This window comes from Cygnus olor, chromosome 16, assembly GCF_009769625.2.
Source record: "Cygnus olor isolate bCygOlo1 chromosome 16, bCygOlo1.pri.v2, whole genome shotgun sequence".
Lineage (NCBI taxonomy): Eukaryota > Metazoa > Chordata > Aves > Anseriformes > Anatidae > Cygnus > Cygnus olor.
Window position 1 is genome coordinate 8,746,728 of NC_049184.1, and position 23,872 is coordinate 8,770,599.

The 23,872-nt window shown below is 38.2% G+C and overlaps 1 long non-coding RNA gene across 2 annotated transcripts in view; it reads right to left on the bottom strand.

Moving 5' to 3' along the window:
- LOC121079227 overlaps positions 1 to 23,872 on the bottom strand; it is an 86,960-nt gene that overhangs the window by 22,443 nt on the left and 40,645 nt on the right. The window contains exon 1 of one of the 2 annotated variants that reach the window (XR_005824946.1): positions 11,420 to 11,506. The exons of the other annotated variant lie outside the window; for it this stretch is intronic. This is a non-coding gene — a long non-coding RNA (uncharacterized LOC121079227). Of the gene's footprint in view, positions 1 to 11,419; positions 11,507 to 23,872 lie in introns of those variants that run through there. 2 annotated transcript variants of the gene reach the window in all.

A 23,872-nucleotide genomic window follows, 5' to 3' on the forward strand; every position in this document is an offset into this window, starting at 1 on the left:
CTCCTTTGGATGTACAGGACTGGCTTTCACAGTGAATGTTTTCACTTGCAGTCTTAAGCTAAATTTTTCAGTGTCTATCAGGTCTAAGTGCTTAACTCCCATTGAATTTGCTAGGTTTTGGGCAACTAACTCCCTCAGGCTCTTTCAAAAATCCCGTCTGTAGTCATTTTCCTGTCCTTGTTCTCACTAATTAGCACAATGCTCCTGCGTGTGACTGTACAACACTGCAGAGGATTCTCCTGAATATGCGTGGGGGGGCAGAGGGAGTTATCTTATTGAAGTTTGATTCAAAAGAAGGAAAAAGAAAAATATTTCTATTCGCGTTAGATTTTGGAAAACCATTTAGTTTATGAAAAGCCTAATGTTTAAACCTAAACTAAGTAGACAGTGATCCTTTAAGTCCCTGTCTTCCAGTACATTTCACCATCCTGTTCTTTCAGGGAAAGTTCGGTTTGTTATTCTTTCACCTTCCAAAGTCCTTGATGGGCTATTTCTAGAGAATATTTAAATCTGTTAAATATTTTTTTTGTCAAAGATTTCTAAAGAAGTTTCCTCAGACTCCAGTATGTATTTACCCACTTCCCAGAAATTCTTCTTCCATTTTCTATTAATATTATTTCACTGGGATCAGTCTCTGTTGAGAAATTTAGTTTAAGCTGCCTAGCAGTCTTAAAAGAGGAAGATCTATTAATTTAATCATTTATATGAATCATGTCTAAATGATCTCAGCAGAGAAAATGTGTTAGCCATTTAAATCCCATCATTACATATTATATAATAATTACCACTAATTCTAGTTTGGATGGGCCACAATATTGCTTTACATACCTAATGTATTCAGAACATCCACCTTACCAAGCTCAGTCTTTTTGTGACCTTTGAGTTTCTGCTTGTCTCTTGATTATGAACATAGGACAGGCTCTCTAAGAAATTAGTTATGCAAAACACATGCACAGTGCCACATCATTTGGCATGCACAACTACCTTTTTTTTTTTAATATAAAAAAACTCTTGTTCTTTTTGTCTCTGGAAGATATTGAGCATGCTATTGATGATGTAATCAAAATAATATTTATTTGTTAAGTATTCTCAGTATAGCCAGGGCTGTACATGACACTAATTCACACTCAGTATCAAGCCATAGCTTACAGTGTAAGATGGGGATATTCACAGGAGACTACAGGGTGTAACTTCCACTGAATTTCCAAATTCCTTACCTTGAAAGTACTGCTTTAAAATGGCGTATGCAGGCATGTGACTGCATACATGGACTATACACACATTTTTGTCTACAGCTCAGAGTTTGGATGTTGAATGACTGAACAAGCTACTAAACTGTTTCTCTGCTGGGCAATCTAGGTAAAGACCACCAACACACAACTCCTCACTGGGATTCAATCGATTTCCGCAGGAACACAACAACCCAGTATTACTCAGTAAGCCAGAGATGGGTCCAAACCCTCTCCACATGCCATGGACATGACATGGTGCTGCTTTCACCATATTGAACAGATGCTAGGCTAGGGGTAAAGATCTGCATCTTGGGTCACAAATGGTGCTCCTGGTGAGTGATTTTTTCAGAAGGAATAAGCAGTTCTGTGCCCTCACTGGGAGCTCACTGCTCCAGTACTGCCTACAGATTTGAGTATCTGGTTTTGCCACTGAGAAAGGTTGAACTGCATCTCTGCCATGCTAGAAAATAGGAATAGTTTCATCCAGCATACACACTCAGTTTGATCTTCCATTTATTATCTTTAGCACCAATTCTGCATGGGTGTATCTACCGGCCACCTTTCCTCTGCCCTAACAAATCTGTAGTTACACCCTGGATTAATTACGGAAGAGCAAAACTTCCAACTCTCACATCCCAAGGGTCAAATTTATCCCCGGTGTAAGCCAGAACTCAGTACTGAGACAAATTTGGCCCTAGGTGACTTTTTTCCCCTAACTCATTACACCATCCCTCCTACAGCTGATGAATTGAGCCCCTTGTGTTCTGTTTGTAACCATAATTAGTATTCATTTTGCAAGCTTAAAGTTCACCCTTGATACAGGACTGAGCCTAATGTTAATCACTGCGGTGTCTTACCATCTTTGACTCTGATCTGTCAGGTTTGCATTACTCGTCCCATACCTAATTTTTTGCCCTTACCAGCCAACTAGCACCTCGACATCACAGTGTCAGAATTAGAAACTTTTGACAGATCTGTAATCATCTAGTTCTCATCAGCTCTATGCATGTTAGTCACTTCATTTCCACATTCTAACAGTTAATATGCCTTAATTTCTCTCACTTTGTGAATATTTAATTCCTCCCTTTTCAACATCATTTTTAGGTTGTGTGAATCATTTTCAAAGCCTTTGCTATTCTCCCTCCACTATCATCTGCATATTTTATGAAATGGCACAGTTGAATCTCTGAGGGCTCTTGATAAAAATGAAACTGGCAGGCTGCTCATTAGTTGTTTACCTGGAGCTGTGTGAATCCCCTAGAATGGTGGATTCCCATTTGGATTTGAATTAGGATATTCTGACACATAAGAATTGAAAACCTTTCCAAGTGTGATTTTTTTTTTTTACCTCCCCTTCTACCCCAATTAATAGCTCTTCTAGAAAGTTTGTATTCTTCTGACCAATCTTCTAGTAGTTCAGTACCACGTACACTAACTTCTGAAACAACTGGATTGTCAAAAGGTGAGAGACAGAAGCTGTAGCCAATTAGCAACTCTAATGAGGGGAAAAAGTATCCGATCAAGAATGCACAGAGAACAGCATGACTAAAGTGAGAACTTCACATTTCCAGAATCAAACCAACTTGCTGGGATTAGGGCTGTGGTTTATTTAAGCATGTATTTTAACGTGCAATTAATCCAGAATTACATTTAGTGGAAGTAGCATGAGTAGTTTAAACCATAAGGACTTTACAGTGACCATATTGCTATCTGGTAAATTTCAAGCAGCTGTTACTCAGGAAGGACAGTTTTCGTTATTTCCTTGATTTTATTTGTGCAAGAAGGCACTAACTTTCAGGCCTCGCCACTGAAATGAACTTAGGAGCCACACTAAATTCACGACTTACGAGACAGACGAAAGGACACCCTTGTGTTTAGCAGAAAATCCTAGATTATCAGAGGATTTCAGCAGGTTATCTACTCCATCCCTGTAGCAGAACAACTTCTGCCTGCTGAATCTATACTTCTCTCATTATGAAGCTAGCTGTGTTTGCAAATCTCCATGAAGTTCCCCATGTCATGTATATAACATACCATGCCACTCATTTCCGGTAGTTTCAGATTTTAGAATCCAAAAATTTATGTTTAGCTTTATTTATTTTCATGCTGATATCATGCTTTTATTTTCCATAGACTTGACTTAAAATCAGTAATACTATCTCTCTCCTTGCACTGAAACTCCCATGAATTTTTTGGCCTCTGATGACTTCATAAGTAAATAGGGAATTGTGGCCAGTATAAATAAGGTTAAGAGAAGCTTTCCAGCTGTGGAAATTGCATCCCCATTTGTACTTTGGTCATACAGGTGTTCCAGAGAAAGAAAAAAGCGAAAGTGAGAAGTAGAAGGTGCTTAGCTTAGATACGTACCATCGTTCTATTTTATACTCATGCCCCACTTAATACATCTTCATTCCAACACATCTCTTAAAACTTTAGACACTAACAAAGTACAAATGACCAAAAGCAGAGTCCTTAATTAAATTTCACAGAGTTTCTGGCCATCTAATGTTACATGTTTTATTCCCTGAAATGAACAGCCAAGAACAATCAGGAGGTCTCTTCTTTAGTCCTTAAAACTGTATCTCCCTAGTACTAGTCGAGGGAACAGGTGAGAAACAACTCACTAGCATATTATCTTGTTGCTAACTCTCTCAATCTAATGAGTTTCATACAATTTATTACGCTTAAAACCTTGCTTTAAAAAGCACCTGAATATTTAAAAATCTAATAATGAAAACCAATATTTTAATAGAACCTTGACTGGAAGGAGGGTGAATTTAAGCATGCTTTATGTTTATTGTAAAGATTCAGAGATCAAATTTGTATTAAAAATAATTTTCTACAGTCTCAAGATGCTGGGTCATCGAGGTGGCTGAATTTTTAATTCTTGGGTTTGACAGTGTTGCATTCTTTTGATATATTATATATGTTTTAGATCTATTACTTTTTAATTGGACATGAACATGACTATGAACTGAATTGTAGTCTCCAAGGGTTGGTGTGACAGCAACTCAAAACTATCAGATATTGCAAGTAGTTAAAAGTAATAATAGCCATAAAGATGTTTGTGCAACGTCATGTAACTGAACACAGTAAGTAGCAGTTTGGGTAGAATGACATTTTAACTGAATTTTCAAAAGGTTCTTTCCCTAGCTCCAGTACAAGTATTTAAAGTTTGACATTTTCTGCATTTTTATATTTTCTTTCTTATTAGATACTGTTTGGATTCAGGTAAAAATAACTTTCATCCTACTGACTGGAAACATACAAGTCATTTAGGTATATGCACATCATTCACTCTATGATAGCCTGATAAAATCAAGGGTTTAAAAAAAAACTGAATAAAATATGATCATTTCAAAAAGCAGTTTTCACTGTTAAAATTATCAGCATCACACAAAAACCTACAACAATTTTGTTATTTGCTAGAGTGGGTTAAATTAGCTTGTGACTTTGTTCTTGCAATATTTCCAAGTGTGGTTACTTACACAAAGAACATGAATGCTTTCTTTATTAGTGAAGTGTTGATACATATGAGGATAGTTTTTAAAACGTCCTTTTTTTTTTTTTTTTTCTATATTATGAAGACAATTGTCATATCTTTTACCACTTCACATTTTAGACAGGGTGAAGGACTTCAGGAATTGGCAATTTAAAGCAACAGTTCAACTGCAGACTGAGTCCTTGATCTGCTCTTGCTATGGAGGGAAGTCATCTGCATCAACCTTATGCTGCTTCTCTGGGCTGACCAGAACACTGGATGGAGCAAACTGATCTCTACCAACACAAAGCCATAGAAATGAGAAGATGAAATACTGTTTTTCTTAGAATCTGGTATTCCTTTGCATGGTGACTGGATAATAGGGTACAGATGATGACATGGTTACTTCAACAGGAAACCAGAACACAAGAAGGGCTGCACCACTCTGGAAACACATGTGAAGACCGGTCAAGGGACTGGCAACACAGTGAACTCCAAACCATTTGATGCAGGCAACTGAAAGACTTAACCAAAAAGAAACTCCATAAAGATACTGATTTATTTATTTTTTTTAATTATTTTTTAAAATATAGTTGTCATTTTTTTTTTCTTTTTTTCTAAAATTCTTTTCAAAAGAGAAGCTTTCTAGTTTGGCTTAGTATAATACACAGTCATGGTTTATGCTTTCTCTACTCTCCTTACCCCTCCTCTCCCCCCGTTAAACAGACCAGAGACCTGACATTTTATGTTGTTTGTTTGAAATGATAAACTTAATCATGAGTGAAATGTTAGGAAGTGACAGCGCTGGCCACAGTAAGGTCATTTCTTGTTTCAGCCAAGTACAATACAGCTTTCCCCTTAATTGCATTGCCAGTCCTTGCCACAGGAGGACCCAGGCATTTGCAAGTGGGGAGCTGAATCTGTCTTTGTGATAATTAAACCATGGACCTCTGTAAAGACTGCCAAATCTGCCATATGGTAGTTTTATGACCTAGACTGCTGTTATCTCTTGAGAAAGCTAACATCCTAATCTCATTTTAGTTATCTGTGATCAGAACCCATATTTCTAGAGGGCAAAATGCAGGAACACTGCTTGTTGCAAAGCATCCTAAAGCAATGAAATTTTTTTTTCAGTGGTTCACAGTAATAAAATGAAGAGAGAACTCGTTATTGACATACTGGAATTAAAACAGAACTCAAGGAGCTAAAGCCAAATAACCTGTGGGTTACCTGCACATAGATTGTAACATCTCACTATAAAAAATTCCAGAGACTCAACTTAGGATAGATGAGCACTGACTAGTAATTAAAAGGTTAATTGCAGGAAGGTTGTAAAAAGGGCACTGTATTTTTCCGATACAAACACATTATTTTGAAACACAAACACAAGATGCTAGTGCCTTTAGAAGTCTGATATCATCTATTGCAACCACACTCCTTTAAAAGCATCCTCAGGAGCTGTCTGTGAGCTAGGCAAATATTTTACAGAAAGAAAGGCAGACTGTAAGATGCCCAGTACAAGAATGAACGGTTCGGAACTGCTGCTGGATAGTGCTTTACTCCTGGCTCTCCTAATACTTATGTTATTTCCTTAAATTAACACTAATTTGTCTTTGGATCTGAAATATGTCTGAGCATTTGTACCATGGTTCAGAATCACACACCACCCTGTAAAGCTAAAATACCAACACCTATCAGCTGTGGCCACCTTCTTACGTATCTTTTGAGGCAGGATCATTTCCTAACTGAGGAGACTGCATCTGTTCCTTTCAGTAAGGTTGTGTCTTTAAAAAAAATGCACTGAAAGCATATGAAACATAGCATATTTTTCATCTCACTGGTAGCAAGCAAACACACAAGCTATATTCTTTGAGGGCTAAGAGAGCCTTAAACATCAGGATCTGTTCTTGAAGTTGCTATTTGAAGATGTTTAGATATTTTGGGATGGGATATTTCTTCCCAAAGACCTAAGAGCTGGTCAAGTCTACGCTAAGTTCTCCACATCGGTGACCTTCATCACATTCATCTGCTAGATACACTTATCGAGGAATTACATAGGTCTGTTTTTACAGAAATATTCTGGTTATATGATCTAGATAATGTAGCCTGCTATAAATCACACTGGCCGTCCCTTGGTATTTTGAAAACTGATGAGACTGCCGATTCTTGCTTCTTACTTTGTATGCAAATGATGAATTATAGATGGGAAATAGGAAAAAGAAGGTTTTACTCATTTGCTGGATTGAAACAGACTGGATTAGTGAGCGAGCTGTAGTACCCTTGGACTATTTATTGTGACATTGCTTAGAAAAATTCAAACCCCAAAGCCTTCAAATCACTGGGGACATTGTTAGCCTTCTACAGGAATTATTAAAATGTACAGAAATGTATGAGCATCACTTTATAATAATTAATCAGGGGCTGTTGATTAATAAAGCTCATTTTTTAGTCCCGATGATTCAGGGTATTATCCAAAGGACAGTGTCCTTGTCATATTGATTAAGAAACCAGACTTTGCCGTGGAAGAAAGTATAAGAACAGTCGCGCTTCTTCCTTCCCCCTCCCCCCCCATAAAATAAATATTGAATGAGAATATTAACTCGTTAACCTTGACAACAATTTGTAATTTTCATAAGGAGGAAAACTCGCATATTCAGCAAATAAATTGCTGCAGGGATTTCAGGGAAACAAATTGGAGAGAATGAAGAATGCTACCATATGAATTCTGTCGTTTTTATGGGCTGCAATGATAAATTTGTTTGGTTATGTCCCTCAATTAAGGCCACAAATACTGTAAAGTGTCAGAAGCAAGTTAACTGGTGGAGCTGGTACAGAGAAGTCTGGGTGACAGTCTAAGGTCATTCAGGAAGTTAAGTTTTCTTTCTTCTTTTAGATCTAGTTCAGATCTGTAGCAAACATCTTAACCGATTTACAGAATGCATCTTCTGTACAACGTATTAATACCTTTAAAGCCTTTGTTAAAAGATAACTCCATTTATTAGGTATTGCATGAGAAAATCTTTATGTGGAATTAACAGCACCAGTCACCGGTTTTACAGGGTTATCTAATTATTTTGAACTCAGTTTAACCAGGAATGCAGGTAAAATAAATAATTTGTAAACTGTTTCCCTCTGCAGATCATGGGTACTATTTTTTAACCCCCTATAAAAATGTTGCTTTGAAACTTGAGCTGGATTGCTGCTTTAATGATTACAGGAAAAATGGACACTGCTCCTTCATATATTTCCAGCTGCAAAAGCCTTATTTTTTCAGCTCATTGACTAAGTCAGCAAGCCAGCAAAAAACAGTTAAGCATGTGCCTAGTTTTAAGCTTGTTTTGTCTCAACTGACATCAAGTAATACTACACACACTTAAAATTAAGCACATGCTTAACTGCTTTGTTGGATTACAGCCTAAATTATCTATTAATCCAATTGCATGGTTTCCTCTGATCACTGCTGTCTTGAAACTCTTACTGTACAATAGATTTAATATAAATGCATTATGTTTGTCAGGCATGCCACTAGATTTGCATGCTGTCCTTGTCTGCTTGGGCATATTATCATCCATAGGAGAATATTAAAGATTTAATATGATTTTTAAAAATTTAATTTTCCTGAGTTTTTGAAGGATATGAATGAACTGTATCTTGTTTGGGAAAGTAAAAAGAAAAATTAAATAAGTGTTTAATACTTTAAAGGTCCGGATAGGGAGTGCGAGGTAAATGAGAAAATGCACGGGGACAGTAGCAGCCTTGGTACCCCACAGTATTTGGTATGCTGATAGTCACTTCTACAGCAACAATAACTGGTGCCTGATTATTTTCTGATTTTACCATACTCATTCTGCAAGGACTTCATGATAAGAGAAATGCTGTTTCCCTATGTTGCATAGGAAACTTAGGTACAGAGAAACTGGCTACCAGGCTATTAAAGGTATGTGAGCTCCTATTCATTTCAACACATGAATGCCTATCAGCTGCCCAGATATTTCAGGGGAGGGGGCAAATGAAACCACAGCACATTTGCTGCTCTTTTGCTTTTCCAATTTGTATCTTCTGATGGTTGCTTTTCCTTGATGTTCTCATACATTTTAATGATACTAAGAGTCAGTTTAAGTACTCTTAAAAAAGCCTCACAAATGCAGCCTCAAGTAATTTGTCCCTGATGTGGCAGGACCCTGTGAAAGAACCAAAGTCTTATGCACTGCCGCTCTCCCCCTTGCACCTGGCCAGCGGTCCTTCCCAGGGGAACCCCAGCCACCTTGCAGCAATGGTGGCATTTTGGCTGCTCACAGCAACCGAGCAAGTTTTCAGTCCTATTCAGCTACACATGCTGTGCTGCTTTAGATGAAGTGCAGAACAAAAATTTGTGTAACCCTAAGACATTAATATGAAGCAATGGGGTACATGCTCAGAGATGCAGTTATTCACTCATGATGCATTATGGAGGATAATACCAATAATGACTTTTGCTAAGCCTTTTTTGTTCTCAAAGTACTGAAAGGAAAAATAAATAAATAAAAACAAGAAAATCCCTGCATTTCTATTACTGGTGGCACTGGAATATAATCAGGCAGTACCTGCAGGATAAATCAAAAGATTAAATTAAGTTGGGATTTGAATCCCCACTAAACAAAGAATCAAACAGAGATTACGTTTTTCTGGACTCTAGTCTCAGAATAGCTTTCAAGGGCCTCCCTTACAAACATAATATTATTTGCTTTGACCACTGGTACGTTAAAGAAAATACAGGAGAGGGGGTGGAAGGGGGAGTAGTCAGGCAAGCAACAATATGGAGAGCAGTATGGGGCATGCTAATTTTTATTCATTGCCTGGCCTCCTGCCTGCTTCTCCTGAGTCTATTCAAGTCCTAGCCTTGGGTTCTGACTCTTGACCGATATCTGTCAGCATGTTCAGTATCCTGTCTTCTGCTGCTACTTTTGTTCAGCCTGATATTGTACCTTGCTTTTTGCAGGAGACTGATACCTGCTGTCCCTCCACCCACACTGCTATCTCATGAAGCTATTTATTCCTTCTCCACAAAAGCACAGTCACCAAAACCCTCTACCTTTGGAAGGAGGTCATTCAAATACAAGATTAATCTTAATCACAGAGGAATATTATATTTAGAAGCATGAGAATCACTGTACTGGCTGTGACCCACAGGCTGTGCAGTCCTGAATTCCTCCTCTGCCAGCAGAGGAAGAGAGGTGAAAGAAATACAAAAATTTACAAATAATTTATACCTCTCTGCTAGTGAAAAGTCACCCTGAATTTTAACAGAGGTAGATTTACCCTTAAATATTGACTTCCATCCTTCCTTCCCATATTCTGTTCATTAAAATCAACTGCATTAACCCTTAACTGTTCATGAGTTATACAATCTCACAAATCCTGTTTGAGTCTTGCTGTGGGTGACCTCAGGTGCATCATACTGGCAATATATTCCACCACTGAATTAAGGACTGTTTCCTCTAAATTTTCATACTTCAGGATAAATATTTTCAGATCAGTCTCACAGCCCCATCCAATGTGACCAAAGACTGTTTTACTGATATTCATCTCTCAAGTTTGAGAAAGTATATGGGAGATTCTTTAATGCCATTTTAAAGTATGTTATCTGATAGCAGCGGCCTCAGATTTCAAGTATTTCACAGCTTCTGAGTAAGAAAATCCCCGCATGAAAACAAGGAATGAGAAACATCTCTAAACCTTCTCTAAAGTAGAAATGACAACAGGTTTACAAGAGCACATTTGCCAAATCTTTAGCCTTGGAAAATTATGTATTTGAATTTCTAACGTTTAGTATGTACTGTTATTTTAAAAACTGATTCAGTTTGTTTGGACCCCAGAGCTGCAACTCCATCTTGAGAATATGCTGATGTGTACACAAAGCTTTGCTGCTCTTTTCATCAAAAAAAGTACTTCTGCCAGCTTTTTTGCTCCCATTTTACCTATTTCCCTCAGCTCTGTCTCTGCATGAAGACCACAGACCCAGCTGTGGGAAGTGAGCGTGTCAATGACCCATTAGAAACCTGACATGACATTTATGCACAAGCTTACCAGGGTTGCTCTCACAAGCACAATAATTACACACACAAATGAGGTTTGAAATTGCCCTTTTATGAAAATTCAAACCTTGATATTTAACTATTTAATAAGAACCCATCTTGCATCTGATTTGCAAATCAAATGTTTGTGATGAAGGCTGGATTTTTCAGGGAGATGAGGTCTGACTCTAGTAAGCATTTTCTGTGTCTATTTTGAGTATACATTTACAGAACACACATTTGACTTGTTTGGTGAAAATATTTTTCACTTTTTTTGCATGCCAGGGTTTGGACACAAGTGCCACAAGTAATAACTGGACACACAAAAGAGTCAGAGGTGCACATATAAGCTTGAATCTTAGTAAAACTTCATACACCTTAACTTCAACACCTTAAAGACAGGTCTCCCAAATTTGTTTGTGGCTGAAAAGTCTTTGCATCAGAAAACTACACCATACTGCAAAGGGTCTCTGCCAAAGCAGTCCCAGTCTACTGCTACACATATAGTAGTTAGTTAAAAATAGTTAAAATTTTTACCAAACTTACACAGTGTATTGAATTCATACAATGTAGGAATTCACAAAACATGGAGAGGGTGCTTTCAAGGGAAACTTCTTCCCAATTTTATGAGAACAGAGTTAAACACTGACTACCTTGGAAGTAGATTTTCCTACTTGCTGCTCTTTACCCTCTAATTCAAGATGGCTGCTACTTTGGAGATTCTGACAAGTGAAGAAACGTCAGACCTGAGAAAGATAAAAAGAATTTCTCTTAGTGATCTTTATACATCAACAATGCTCAGCAATTCTGCATCAGCTTGTATCTTAAGATCTCTAAATACTTCACAAGGCACCAAGTTGCAAAACACTGTATGTCACACAGTTAAACCCTGTGCCTATCGTACCAGTGCAGTTTGAAAACAGAAGCATGGAGTCTTGAACTGGTTTGCCCAGAGCCACACGTCAAGTTTGTAGCAGAGCTTGGAAAGAGTACTGAGGTCGCCTGGCTCTGAGACTTGAGCTTTAATAGCAAGACCATCTGTGCTCCTAGACATTATGACAATAAAAACACTTAATTCTGCTGAAGAGTTTTAAAGGGCTGAACATACATACAAGTGTACGTCCAGACCAATGGAGTACGTCTTGTTACATCACCATGCCCTGCGAGGCTGTGCAAGTCCAGGGGACAAGTACTCGATGCTGATGAAAGAAGCCAGAACTCAGGCTCTGAGAACTAGAACAGCCAGAGAAAATAGCATCCCCTCTCCCAGCACCAGCTAGCCTGTCCTTCCTATTTTTTTTTTTCCTGTGAGCCTCAGAAGTGGGGAACAAGGTGCTCAACCAAACTTCCTAGAACAAAAAGGCATTTATGGAGCAGCTGTACTGAAGGAAGGCTATTCCCACAAAAGACTAAACCACTGAAGCAGAAACATTTGTCTCAACATTTACTATGAAACTGCTTTGAAATTTCTGCCCTTTGTATAAAGTTCTCTAATTTGACATCCAACAGCAGGTTTTGTTCATGCTAAGCACACTGTTGCTATGAAAACTCACCAGTTAACATTACTTCAAACTAAGTAAAAAATAAAAGCTAAGAAACAGTAAAGAAAATATTATCTCAAGCATCTAGAATTTTAAATAGAAAAAAATAGTCTAACTGCTGTTTCACTTTCTCTGATTTGCAGCTATCATGGAAGAAGATGTGAGAAACACTAGGGGATTAATGAAGTTTTCTTACAGGAAGTTGTAATTTTTCAAGGGCTGTCTCCAGTAAATCTCCCTAAATATCCCAGCTAAGCTTCACTCCACCAAATTCTGTATATATTTTGATCAGCTTTATAGGGCAATACACCATCAATGCACATACTTAGAATGACTTTTTTTTTAAATGAATAAACTAGAGCATCTTGAATGGCAGCATCTTAAAAATCCATGCAGATCAAATTTCAGAGGCAGGAACTGATTTGTTTCAGCCACCACCCACTTTCTCTGATAATTAAATTTTTCTTTCAAAAAACTGTGACAAAGTAGCAATTGGTCAAGACATCAGGAGGGCTAAAATAAACAAAAAAATTAATTTCAAACTGTGAAACATAGTCAGCATGAGCTAAATACTTTTCCCTCTAAATTCTCACTACTCATCTCCAACAATTCAAATCAGCACCAGTTTTCATAGGAAAATATCTAAAAGGGCAATCCTGATTTTATCACTAGTACTGATTTTAGTAAATGTCACTTATCTTTACAGAAAGTTTGCAGACTCAGACCCATTCTCCTCCCAGCACCACCTTTTCTTCCCTTAGCTGCCATTAGCACTAAGTTCTCCTGTGGATTTTGTTAATAGTTTATAAGCAGTAATTACACATAGTCACTCAATAACTGCAAATTGACCAACTTGCATGATGCATTTTCTCTGTGGAGGTTTCCTGTGTAGTTTACAGAAACACACAGGTCAATTTTAAAAATAGAGATGATACAATGTTCAGTGTTAGTAGTCAGCTTTAGGACTTTATAGCTTGACTATAATTACAAAGAGAATTTTTGAACTTTTACTAGGCTTTCGGGAAAACATGAAGTGACTATAATTAGTCATTGCTATTAGTGTGTTATAATACTTAAAATAATCTCAAGTGTCAGGCACTGATCAAGTGTATTAAGGGAAAGTCGCCTTTCTAAAGGCAATATCATTGTAGTCTTGGCTGTCTGCCTCATCCCACAGGCAAAAAGTAAAATTCGGAGGGATGAAGCGACTACTTAGCAAGCTGCTTCCCCTCATCTGGCTGCTGCACATCAAGCACCAGTCATCTTCCAAAGCCTGCCATGCCCATTCTCCATCAGCTCACAACCCTAGACTGCTTATTGTGTTTAATACTAGTGACGACTGCATCTGAGCATGGAAAAAAGTCACTGGATGTGGCTGGACACAGTTTTTATGTCAACCAACCTGTATCAAAACTCCCTCTTGTGCTTGATGAAGCCCCTTGCGGTGCTGCTGCAGAGCACTGCTCCCATCCGCCCACGGCAGCAGCAGGGGCCTAAACAGCCAGCATTCAGAAGCAGATCAAGGTCAAAGTACCACACATTTATTGCAATTAAAGTAGGTGAAAAGGCCATTACAACCTCCTGCAGAATGGCAGCCTTGTTGTGGTCTGTATACCAACCAAAGCAGAGGCTAAAATGTGAGCATGAATCCCACCAGGTTTTGTACAGGAGGGAGAAATCTGTCACGTAACCCCCTTCTTCTTGACCTCTTCTCTCAAAGATTTAAGAAACAGTAGTGCCAACCCTCAGAAATGAATATTTGACTCCGTTGTCTTACATAACTGGCCTGCCTTCCACATGAATTCAGAAAAAACATATGCTTTCTAAAGAAGAGGCAGAATTTGTTATTGAAAGGCACACACATCACAACCCCGAATTCACAGAAAAGGGAGGCAGAGCATCCCTCCATCAGCATGCTCTCACAGGAAAAAATCACCAAAGCTTTACCCCCCCAGAGGTAAATGGGTTAAAAAATGCATAAAGTGAACTTCCTACCTCAAATATCCACCTTAGATTACTGTGCCTATATAGGAAGGCCAATCTTGGATATTGCTGAGTCTCTTCAAGAACAGCAGCTCAGCCCCTTTCAGGATGAGGCTGCAAACAAGAACCATTTCCTTCCCAAACACAGGAAGGAAGCATATTTTGGAAATTAGTAAGATCATGCTCCCTGAAGTCATGAACAATCATTTTCCACAGTACGATGAAGAGATACCAGGATTATTCTCCGTGATTAAGCCTTTGACAGGCTGGCATCCTTGCAACAAGCACCAAGGCAGGATTTATTGGTAAATGGGGCCTAGAAAGTTCTCTAACCTGAAGTTGTACCGGCTCAGCAATTTTGTGAAATGATAAGAATGTTTTTAGTGTCATGCATACAGGTACACATAACAATAATTAGCATAATATAAAACACAAAGGAAGAAAAGTGCAGTAATTTGCACTGATTATTAAGTGAAAATAGGAAACTAATTATTAATTTTTGAAATCACTGAAAGGAGAAAATAGCATACCTTCCACGTGCAGACACTGAAATTAGATTAGCTTGACAAGCCCATTTCAGAAGGAACAGGAATTCTTCGGTGAATTTATTTAATAGACCTTGAACACGTTAGGAAAAAACTCTTCATTATAGCATCCTAAAAGGTGAGTGAAAGAATCTGAAATCCCACATCTTGGTGCTGTTTTAGATTAATACCAAACATAGAAAGAATCCAAATAACAACAGCTTGCTATTCAAAACATTATCAGGATCAAGCAGAGCAGAGTAAGTGGGACAAGCTAATGTTCCTGTGTGGCAAGCAAAGTTCTTCACAAAAATGGGATTCCCTATATGCTCACCTTGTCAGAGTAAACCATTTGCCACATTGCAGTTGCGTTGACCACCTTGCCTACAGGAACCTTCTGTGCTCATCACTTCCCACCCATGACCAGGCAACTCAGGAACAACTACAGAACCAAGTCCATTAGCCATTTGGTCCCAAATTGCCAAAGCAATCCACTTACATGTTTGCACATCCCCCAGAAAAAATTCTGATCCCCAGTGCATTGAAGGACATTCTCCCTTGAATCTGCTTGGCTATAGCCAAGAATCCACTTGCCAGTAAAAACACTGCCTTGTGTCAAAGCACACTTACATGCACTCAAGGATTTATTTTTATTTTTAAAGACTCCGGTTTAATTTTTTTTTTTTTTTTTTAGGGAGCAGGAGTAATCTACATTGACTCTGTAAAGTTTCATTGTCATGTTCTTAAAGGTCATACTCCACTTCCGTATCACTCATAAGCATACTTCCAGTTAGACAGACAGTGACACAGATAAACAAGTAAAAAGTCTCGTAACATCTTATTAGATTGTTCCTGTCAAAGCTCACAGATTAAAGGCCCTATCACTCACTGAACTTGCAGAAGGGATGAATTTGGACAACTGCACAGAAGCAGCTTTAGCCACTAAGCTTCACAGAAAATATGGTATAAATACACCAGAGACAAACATCTTGAAAGCTATGATTTAAAAAGTCATTCAGAAAAAAAAAAGTAGGCTTGAAAAAACAACTTTGTACATATCTGGTTAGTTCTATGGAGCATTCACTAGACAAAGCAATCATTACACATGAGTCTGAGCATCTGTAACCTGAGGTTCTAGGTGTATCAACCTGAACCATGCGTTTCTCTGTGAGTAATTACATAGGCCTTAAGTTTACCTTTCTAAAACAATCCATTGCTTATTTATATATTTTGAAAGATTTCCACACCCACAGGCAGATGCCACAAAATTATCAGCAAGAGCCACTTTGCAACTGCAGCTGCTTTGATTGCTTCTTGTCTGAAACTGCCTGCCCAGCCCCCCCCCCCCCCCCCCCCGTCAGTGCACTGTCTGCATCACTGTCAGATTTCTAAATTAACTGGTGAGGAGCAACCAAGAACATTTACATTGCTTCATGAGACTGTTTCTGGTGTTGAGCCAGTGACCTGTGGTGTGACGATGTATACTACTCACATGTTGACACATTGGACTTTTCCTACCAATCTCCTCCTTCATAAAGACACCTGACTTCTAGGAGTCTACAAAGTTTGCATCATTTCCTGATAAGTCCTCTTCTCACTAGATTTTGAGGAGAACTCTTGTTGTTCTTTAAGTCACTAGAACATGCCACTTCAACCATGGATCACAGCCTTTAACCTGTCTGAAGCTGACTGCATGTGCAGCACTGCAGAAAAGATGAATTAAGAAAAAGCACTGCAGTACCTTTCAAAGTCCATACACAAGTGTCTGGGGCCAGGTTCTTGACTTCTGTAAATCAGCTTTGCTCCATCAGTTTTATCCATTTGGGATTGACCTTTTGATTTTAAAGCGTTAATAGCAACTCTCTGCTCTTCAGAAACTCCTTTTTCCTAGAAAACTCAGAAATATCCATTTTAAGTGGGAAGATGTTTTATAGCAATTAATATAAGCAGTAGCAGCTTTGTTGAAGGAAATGGCATCAGAGAATAGCAAAAATATGAAATTAATTCAGTTTATTCTTTCAGATGGACTTGCAGAGAAGAGAAGTGCAACAAGGAATGCTGGGAAGCTGCAGTGATCTGTGGGTAGGTCATTGACAAAGGCTTTCCTAGCAGGGACAGAAGTGACAAATGAAACCAGGGGGGTTGTTTAAAAAAAAAAATCAGAAAAGATGGAAAGGTATTGAAATTTGGCTAATGAAGCAGAAGAATCTGCAGAGGCTGTAAGAGTAGATCCAAAAGGAATGGGATGACTTTTGTAGCTTTTTTTTCCTCCCCTCTTTTCATTAAGCTGACATTTTTTTTTTTTTAGACTGAGCAAATATTGTTACATATCTCTGTCTCATTGTCTTCTGTCACCTGAGTAACACCTCTTATTGCTGCTAAAATGGCTACTCCAATGCTAGGTCAGACCAATTATTTCTTAAATGGTTTGTATTCACCTGCACTTCAAATGTGTGGCTTTGAGAAACAAAATAACAGCACCTTATTCTCAGTCTGCTCCAAAGATCCATTATGCTAGCAACACATCAGTCTGCTCAATTAAAGAGCCAACGACTACAAAGCGACTGTATATCATTTGTATTACCTTTCTAGAGCCGACACTTTATTCACAAATATCTGACTCCAAGAGGTCCTTTTCTGCTTAGCTATGTGCTTTATCCTAGCTTGCATTTATGTTTTAAAAAAATCAGCAATGTGCTTTAAGCAAAGATTTCTATGTCCTCTGTACAGCTATAGTTATTTCTTTTCTGCAAGAGAATTTTGCCATTCTTTGCAGCCTGTTTCAAACTGATTTGTTAGATGCTTTCCAGGTCCCATGAAATAACAGGCAGTCTGAAGGCAGACTTTCAAAATATTAAGGAGGATTCAACATTTAAACCAATGCTACTGTTTTGACAGTAAGCTTAATTCTTCCTCAATTTTCAACTGCATACACATTAAACAGTTTTGTTTGTTATACCATCTTAATCTTGTTATATTCACATTTCATCAAGCACTATCCCAGGTTTAAGGAGATGTAGAGCATCTTTCAGTGGTCTGCTGCTCCTCTAAGTGAAGGTGGGCATTAGCTGCAGTCTACATACGTAGCCAGTCCTGGCTACATTCAGGATCCACTAATCCATCTTTCAAACACCTGCTCCCGACTATATCTTCTTCAGTTGCTTGGAGCTGACCTTCAGGTGAATTTCTGTCATCTTATCTACTGCTAATATTGATATTACAGGACCAAGAGCAGTCCTCCAGCACCTAAAGAGGAGGTTGCACAAAAGACGGACCCAGGCTTTTTACTGCAGTGCACAGTGGGAGAACAAGAAACAGAAGTTTTTCTGAATGGGTAAGGAAAACTATTTCTTCTGAGGATACTATTTCTTCTGAAGATAATTAAGCGCTGGGATAGGCTTGTCCAGAGGGGTCACTCTACCTCTGTCCCTGGGGTTTTTCAAGACCCAGCTGGGATGAGCCCTGGGCACCCTGGTCTGAACTCAGTGCTTGCTCCTGCTTTGAGCAGGAGGTGGGATGAGAGACCTCCCGAGGTCCCCTCCAGCCTGAGTGATTCTGTGATAATAAGAAGCAATCATGAAATAAACCCAGCTATTCCAGCATCATAGGTCTTTCTCACAGAAGCTTATTATGACTGCCAGAAAACTTCCAGGCAGCTCCTTGCTGAGCTAATTTAAAATAACAAGACAGAACCCTGAAATATGAGGTCTTATTCTCCACTCTTCCAGACTTCCATAGTAACTCGCTTGTATGACAAGTTTGTATAAAATGCTACAAGAACAGAATTCTCTACCTACTTATGTTAGTAGCAGAGCCACATATCCATTTGCCATTCACAGGGCCAAATAACTCTATAACTCATTTTCCTGCTTTACACAGCCATAAAAGCCACATGCTGCCTAGGAAAAGAGCAGGATTAAACCTACGGGTGACAAAGAATAGCAAAAACCTTCAGATCTGCAGCACAGCAGTGACACAGGTGTTCCAAAGCCTGTAGGACAACACAGGTTGTCTTCCTTTTGAGGTCTCATGAGGAGGTAAGCTCATTCAAGAAAGTGTAAATTCTGCCTAGTGCAAAGAAAAATTACTTTGAATTAACTGGATAGATGTTATGAATAATCCACATTCAATTCTTAATTTTGGGTTACGATAGAAGACTTAATAGTGGTCAGATACCCACTGCTTATGCAATTAATTCTTAGCAAAGAAAATGAATGTGATATATAAAATATTTTAGAAATAATCTTTTTGCAAAAAAAAACAATGGAAATATGAAGACGGATTAAGATTTAGTGTCACAACAGATTATAGTGTGAACAGAATACATCCTTACAGAAATCTATTTAACTAGTGATATCCTAGAGTGAACAAACTATAGGGCTTTTTGACATGAAAAATGTGAATTTGCTCCTTGAGCATTTACTAGAGCTCACAACTGGCAGGAAATGAGGCATGAAATGTATTGTCAAACATACAGTGTTCAAAATATAATGCATTACTTTAAGTTGAGCATTGCTTTCAGGGATGCTAACTCTCAGACCCCCATATATATTTTAAAAATGGATCAAAACCTCAGCAACTATACACACACACACAGAGGAATTGATACAAAAATGCTTACGGATTTTTTAAACGTTTGGTTCTGAAGAATATACTCCCATTTGTTACCTTTTCCTAAGGTGAGCTAGTAATTCAAAAATTCTTCAAGAGAATAGTATTATGCATAGATCAACACAAAATCTGGTGTAAGAGGCATTAAGCGTAGCAAGACACATGAAATATGCATGTGCTCCATAGGTCATGTTTTTTGTAGGATTTCTGACCCATTTTACGCTAAAATCCAAGGAAGTAGAAAGGTGACCCACCTCTGTTTCCATGACCACCCTGACTTCCATCCTCCTCTGTTGTAAGACCAGGACTAGAAGGAGGAACTAGGACAGAGGGACTCCAAACCCACCAGCTAAGAGAAGATTTCAGCTCAGGTTTCCCAAGTAACTCTTTCTTAAGTGATGATGAAGGTATGTAAGAGAAAAATAACTGAACAGTAACTAAAGATCTGTACAATGTTGAAGGCAAGCAAGAATATCTTTTTGTAAAGTATCTTTCCAAGGTATTGTTTCCCAGTTATAGCCAGAGACATCAGTACTGAAAAAATCAATTTAAATTTAATTCCTGTGTATTAGAAGTCATAAACGAGCAACAAAATGTAAACACCTGATGTTTAGGTTGATCCATAGCACAACCTCCCTAATACTTTAAGAACATCATAAACAAGTGAATTATTCTTCAGGTGACATAGACAGTGGGTAAAATGAGTTTTACACTTGTTTTAATGAGTATGCAAAAAAACATTAATTAGGTGATTCTTTTCCAACCCTATATAATGCAGTTAGTTAACTAACCAGACCATCACCAAATCCATTCTTAAAATACATTTTTTCTTTCAGTTTGTCAGAAAAAATATGGAAAGAAATGAAAGGACAATCAATAAAAGAGGAACCAAGACTACTTCAATATATAATATCTTTTTTGCCTTGATCACAGTAGACATCAGCTGAACAGAAGTGATTTCATTAAACTATAAAAGAAAATGATTGCCGGTATCTTGCTGGATAATGGTAGGACTGTACAGAATAAGATACCATTTTGCTAGGCTGTTTGGGAGTGGGTTTTGCTTTCTTAAACTTTTTAAACATTTCTCACCCTAATAGTCTACTAGTCATAACACACAAAAGATGATAGGAATAGACTAATTTCTTGACATTTTGGGTTTTACTGTGAAATAGGCTGTAAAGTGTGCACAGATTTCAGCACTGGGAAGGAAAGCTAGCCTAACTCTGGTTAAGCCTTTTATTCCTGCTTAGTCCTTAATGGCAGGGAATCTGCTTTGCTTCTGCTGTACAGCCACTAGAACAGGCAGAATTATGGCAGGGAGAGATACGGCCCATTTTCCTGAAGTCAGTGTCATTCATTTCTACCAAAAAGAGCAAGAGAAATTAATGGCTTTCTCTCACCCTTCATACGTTGATTCTTTAAGTTACTGAACACTTCCTATTCCTGTACGGTTGAAGACAAACTGATAGAGGCACGCACTTATCAGAAGCAAATCCCAGAACAGACAAGGGAATATTCTCAGTGCTAGATCACTTCACTGAAGTTAGCAGCAGCCAACTTCAAAGTACTTGTACACAGTCTGAAAAACAGGGCCAAATGAGAACAGAGCTGCAGAAACAGGCTGCAGCTCCTGGTACCCAAACCAGGGCAGGCACATGCATCTTGCCACTGCAGCTGGTGACGCCACACCCAGACAGCACAGGGTCAACAAGTTTTAAAGATCTAATCTTTCACATCCGTGAAATCAAGATCTAGGACTGAATATGTGCTTTAAAATAATATTTTCTATGCTGGGGGACCACTGTAGAATAGACTCAACATTCACATTCATGATAGCAACATTTACTGTGTAAGGTATATATATATATATTTTTTTTAAATAAAAAACATTGGGTCTTTTTGTTTTCTTATACACAGACCTAGAGAAAGCAATTAAAAATCAAGCCAATCATATGGACTGTAATTCATCTGTTAGGTAAATAAATTAACGGGAAGTCAGTCCATACATAGAGCAGTATATTTAGAACGGTGATGTCTTTCAAATGTCTAACCTTTTAGCCACATGTACAATGAATGCTTTTGACAGTTTTATTAGTTGAATAGTTGTCCATTTATGAGTCGCATCACACTAAGAATGGGGTTTCTGTACTTCTGCCAACGTGCTAGAAGTGGAAACTTGTCTCTTGTGTTTTCTCTTCTTAGGAAAAATGTCAGGCTAAAAAGACAGGTCCAAACAGTTACTAGCCATCTTGGCAAACATGCTACTATTGTTTATAAATCCATAAAGTCATTATTGTTTTGGGAGGTTTCTGTTACCTTACTTTTTTTTTTTTTTTTTATAACAGACAATTGACTTTCAACGTGTCAAGAAAAACTAATAAAATATAAATATAAACCATTTGCCTGTTTCTCTCTCTTTTGCTCTAAGCACAGATTATATTATAATAATAAGATGCTGTAAAACATAACAAAAACAATCAAGATTTTAGTGTAGTACCAGCCAAAAATGCTCTATGTGTTTATTAAGTTTTAATTTATAAGAGCCTGCATTACCTTATCTATATTATGGAAAGCACTATACATGACTTGTTGGCTAAGGCCCCAATGCAGCAAAGCACAAGCATATGTGTAGCTGTAGGCATGCAAACAATGTCATTGTGTCAGCTTTAACCTGTGTATTTCCCAGCAATCTTTCCCTCAGGCAGAAGGCAGAATAGAAACTGGCCCATGATGTGCCTTCACAACCCAGACAGATTCGTGTGATCCAGTGTGAGAAGTCCATTTCTCCTCCAGCGACCACTCATGGAGTGTCTCACCACTCATCCACTAGGGATGAGTCAGATTCCTATGGGAATCTTAGCTTGAACTAAACCTGGAGGAATATCAGAGTAATGTTATCTAGAGATAACACTCAAAGAACTCCCCAAAAAGCTGTCAGCCAGACACACGAATACTTCAGGTTTGCCCATCTTCTCATTAGAAAACAAGCTGGACAACATCTTAAGAACTGCCAGAGGTTTCCAATAAACCATAGTTCTCACCTATTTTATTTCAAAAATTGTTACCCCTAACTGTATCTAATTCTTTCAGCACAGATTTGTATAAGTAATACTGGAAGAAAATTGTCCTTACAAGATAGGAAACCCCCTTCCCGATAACAATTTTTTTTTTGTTTTGTTTTTTTTTTAAGTCAAAACTATTTTACTTTGCACCTTTGGCCGATATGCCTGTCCTAGTCCCTTGCCTACAACTCTTTTGTATGTTCTTTGTGTAAGAAAATGAGAGGTAGAAAGTGTAATCTAGAATTAAATAGGAATACGGCTCCAAGAGCTGGAAGGGAATGAGTGCAACCACATTGCACAAACCCTTTCATGCACCTATTCTCCACATGAAAACTTGTTACAGGTTCTGGCCTTCACTAATATTCAACAGCTGTTCTACAGACTCCTCCCTAATGTCAGTTGAGATGGATTCAATTTTACTGTAGTTATTTGCTCTTGTGCCAACAGTCTTTTACTCAGCTTTTCTACCTCTGTGTTCACTCACTGCTTTGAGAGAAGCCTTGGTATCGCAAAGCTCTACTACAGTTGGCTATTTATACCCAATCATCCTAGTAGTTGGCCTTCTCTTCACATCCTACTGCTCACATTCATCTTTAAGAACAGTGCTAACAAATATTTTAGGAAATCTCAGGAGACATCTTTAATGGCAATGGATAGTCCCCTAGTCTCCCTTTGGTCAACTCAACTGCATTTTCTCAACTTCCATTTCGCTTCATATCTCTTCACTCTTTCTTCACTCATTTATTCTAAGGCCTCATACTACTGAGGTCAGACTAACAAGCATATGGAACCCAGAACACTTTTCCTTGCTGTAAAGAGAAAAATTATGTTTGCTAGTCTCTACACATAGGCTAGCAGCCCCAAATTGACAGATAAAAATCCTTGCTGCTAGACTCGCAGCTTACCATGTTGGTTCTTTCAGCACTCTAGTAGAGAGATTTCTCATTCCTCCTGGCTTGAACACAGTAAGGCCTCCAAATTTTATTTTCACCTTGGATACAAAAATTTCAAATTCTAGACACCTGCCCCAATTATCCATCCTGTCTTGGGTCCCATCATCCTTTTCTGAAAAGAGGCACACATTTGATTTTGGTGCCATACTTAGATTATCTTTAATCTAGCAAGAAGCATTTTTGAATACTAATACCAAGAAACAATATTGAAAAAACACCTTACGCTGCTTTTCCCAGAAAGCGTACTTTGGAGCTGAATATTTTCCCCTCACAAAAAGCGTGAGTCAGATCTTTTAACATCTATCTTTGTCTGACAGGAGACTAGGCCAGTGTATGGCAATATATACCAGTGGCACTGGACATATGCTCTGAAGTGAGGATTAGAGGTGGACATCACTCTTATGATTCACATCCAAATCAGGGAAAGGA